Source organism: Haliotis cracherodii, unplaced genomic scaffold (genome assembly GCF_022045235.1).
Source record: "Haliotis cracherodii isolate W230 unplaced genomic scaffold, xgHalCrac1.p SCAF_36, whole genome shotgun sequence".
NCBI classification, from domain to species: domain Eukaryota; kingdom Metazoa; phylum Mollusca; class Gastropoda; order Lepetellida; family Haliotidae; genus Haliotis; species Haliotis cracherodii.
The window spans coordinates 943554-947554 of record NW_027266293.1 but is presented as its reverse complement, the minus strand read 5'-3'; positions in this window follow the sequence as shown (position 1 = coordinate 947554).

The window sequence follows — 4001 nt, the reverse complement described above, 5'->3', positions numbered from 1 at the left end:
TCTCACTTTTATTACAATCGTGTGGGTTTAAACGAAAAAAATCAGTTATGTCTTATGATTGAAATGTTAGCTATTTTCTAACAGTTTGTGTTTATTGAACACATTTGACATGACATCTGTACCAAGTGTACCATGTTGCTTTAGTTGATCCGTTTTTCAGTTTTGTTCACATGTACCTCCTGTTTGTACCCATAAAGATCCGGGGTAGAATAGGTCTTCAGCAACCCATGCTTGCTGTAAAAGGTGACTATGCTTCTCGTAAGAGGTGACTAAGGGGATCAGGTGATGAATGTCATCGATCCCAATTGCATGGATCGACCCTCATGATATCAATCACTGGATTGTCTGGTCCTGACTCGATTATTTCCAGACTGCAATCATATAGCTGGAATATTGCTGAGTGCAGCGTAAAACAACAAAACAACCTAACAACAGCCTTCTGTTTGGGTACTTGCAGTTTACATGTGTTAGCTAGGATTACATAAGAAACCTTGAAAATGATGTTCTAAAATACGAATTTTGGAGCACAACCAACTCTGTGGTGATGAACTGAAGTAACCATCGCATATACAAATAAAATCAAACGGTACTAGTATCAGATGTAACAAACATCATCTGGTCTGAGTCTGTCAGATACAAATCTGTCAGATTACTGGTAAATCAGTTGCATCCCATTCTAACACAACATAATTTATATGTACACATTAAGTCCATACATATTGTTTTCTCTTCCTCACAATATGAGCAAGAGGCCAATGACGTCCCCAACGTGTAAATAAAGAAATCTTCATTGATAGGATTGTTTGTGATTTTTATTAATGCAGCTTAAGGAGTGGGTATTTCTGAAAAATGAATTAATCGTCATCATAGTTACTCATGCTTTTGTCTGGAGGAAATGGCCCACAGTCGTATAGCTGGAATATTGGTGAGTGCGGCGTTAAACAACAAACAAACAAAACAAACAAACTAGAGAAAATGGAAGAGAAATGAATAACTCGTAATAAATGTCGTAAAGTTATATAATGTGAAACCAGGTGTTAGAGAATCCGATAAGGCATTGTTTATCAATGAATACAAGTAAGACGATTGTCAACATACAGTTGCATTAGCAAACACTGAGGTAGTGAGTGAGTGCGTGAGTTAGTTGGGTTTAACGCCGCTTTTAACAGTATTCAAGTTACACCACGTCGTGTCAGCTTAATGTGGGAGGAAAGCCCGAGGTGATGCAGGTCTCAGACGTTTACCACTTCGGTGAAACCCACGAGCACGGGAATGGTGCTGACAAACCTAGAAACATAATCGGGGCGAACCGGGATTCGAACCCACAACCATAGATTTCTGGCATGCCCAAGGGACGTAACTCTGCACAGCGAATCACGGAGCCTCAGACGACTGGGTCACCCGTGGCCCCCTGAGTAATGAGGGGCGGTGGGGTTGCCTAGTGGTTAAAGCTCTCGCTTGCCATACTGATGGCCCGGGATCGCTTCTCCCACGAGTACAATGTGTAAAGCTCATTTCTGGTGTCCCCCGTGGTATTGCTGGAATATTGCTAAAAGCGGCGTAATACCAAACTCACTGAGACCCGTGAAGATCCGGGGTAGAATAGGTCTTCAGCAACCCATGCTTGCCGTAAAAGGTGACTATGCTTGTCGTAAAAGGCGATTAACGGGATCGGGAGGTCAGGCTCGCTGACTTGGTTGATGCAATAGATCCGAAATGCGTGGATCGATGCTCATGATATCAATCACTGGATTGTCTGGTCCAGACTCGATTATTTCCAGACCGCCGTCATATAGCTGGAATATTGTTGAGTGCGGCGTTAAACAATAAACCAACCAACCAACCAACAAACCAAACTTACTGAGGTAATGTTGTGACGAAAGTGCATGGTTTAATGCAAGGCTTTCGGGGAAGTTTATGTCCGCTTCGACAGGTCAGTTCTGTCTCGTCGCTCCAAAGAAAGGCAGATTACAACACTTTACCTGGTTACCCTAACCCACAGCACAGTTATCTCCCTTTTACAATGCCTAATGCCTAAACAGATAAACTCATTTGAGATAGCGGCGCTTGTGTACTATCGCTGGTGTACACAAATTCAGTTAGTTTCAATTTGAATTGCCGATAAGTTTGAGTCCGCGTACACATTTTCTTCCACAGATTTACCTTTCACAAATATACTTGAATTGATTGAGCGTGAGACACTTAATTCAGCTGCAGACGATGGTCTGTAAGTGAGTGAGTGAGTGAGTATGGTTTTACGCCGCCTTTAGCAATATTCCAGCATCATCACGGCGTTGGACACCAGAAATGGGCTTCTCACATTGTACCTATATCGGGAATCGAATCCGGCTCTGCGAGCGAACGCTTTAACCACTAGGCTACCCGACCGCCCCCGATGGTCTGTAAACGTATAGACGGATTATTCAAAAATTGATTAAGTGGCTTTTTTGCATTTTTGGTATAAAGAACACGTCGTATCATAATGATATACAGAAAGAATCGGGACATTATGAGTGAGTGAGTGAGTGAGTGAGTGAGTGAGTGAGTGAGTGAGTGAGTTGGGTTTAACGCCGCTTTTAACAGTATTCAAGTTACATCGCGGCGTGTCAGCTTAATGTGGGAGGAAAGCCCGAAGTGATGCAGGTCTTAGACGTTTACCACTTCGGTGAAACCCACGAGCACGGGTATGGTGCTGACAAACCTAGAAACATAATCGGGGCGAACCGGAATTCGAACCCACAATCACATGTTTCTAGCGTGCCATAGGGACACAACTCTGCACAGCGAATCGCGGCGCCTTAAACTACTGGGCCAAATGTGCCCCCAGTATGTTAGAGAAACATATGAAAGCTTGTTTAGCTGTATATTTAGTGGGACAAGCGTGTAAACGCGACGCCTTAGACGAGTGGGTCACCCGTGTCCCCGGGACATTATAATGCCGTAAACATGTGATCACAGTTTATGTTAAAGTTTCACATGTAAAGTTTAGAAATACTCACCCTCACGACAGGACAATAATGTGCATGAAGTTATACATTCTCTTCATGCTATGCAATATGTTGGGGTAGAGAAAGAAGAGGGTTTGTTCATGCACAATGCTTGAGAGATATGCTGCTGTTATGCAATCTATCGAATTTCTTATCACCTTTCTGTTCTATAACTAAGACAAAATTGTTATGGATGAGCAACTTCTTTATTACAATTGGGCGACGTTTCGGTGTAGATTTCTTACACCGTTATCAAGCAAACGATCATTTGCTCCGCCCAATTGTAATAAAGAAGCTGCTCGTTCATAACAATTTTGTCTTAGTTACCACACAAAGAATGTTCTATAGCTCACAAACCATAGACCCGTGAAGATCCGGTGTAGAATAGGTCTTCAGCAACACATGCTTGCCGTAAAAGACGACTATGCTTGTCGTACGAGGCGACTAACGGGATCGGGTGGTCAGGCTCGTTGACTTGGTTGATGCATGTCATCGTATCCCAATAGCTTGGATCGATGCTCATGATGTCAGTCATTGGATTGTCTGGTTCAGACTCGATTATTGACAGACCGCCGTCATATAGCTTGAATATTGCTGAGTGCGGCGTTAAACAATATACAAACAAACAAACAAACAAACAAACAACACAAAACATACATTCAATTAACAGTGAGTGAGTGAGTTAGGTTTAACGCCGCTTTTAACAGTATTACAGTTATATCACAGCGTGTCAGCTTAATGTGGGAGGAAAGCCCGAAGTGATGCAGGTCTCAGACGTTTACCACTTCGGTGAAACCCACGAGCACGGGAATGGTGCTGACAAACCTAGAAACATAATCGGGGCGAACCGGCATTCGAACCCACAATCATATGTTTCTGGCGTGCCCAAGGGCCGCAACTCTGCACAGCGAATCGCGGCGCTTTAGACGACTGAGCCACCCGTGCCCCCTTCATTCAATTATTAATTTCATATGTCATAACCTATGCTTGATCAGTTGTTTAAAATTGCTGACG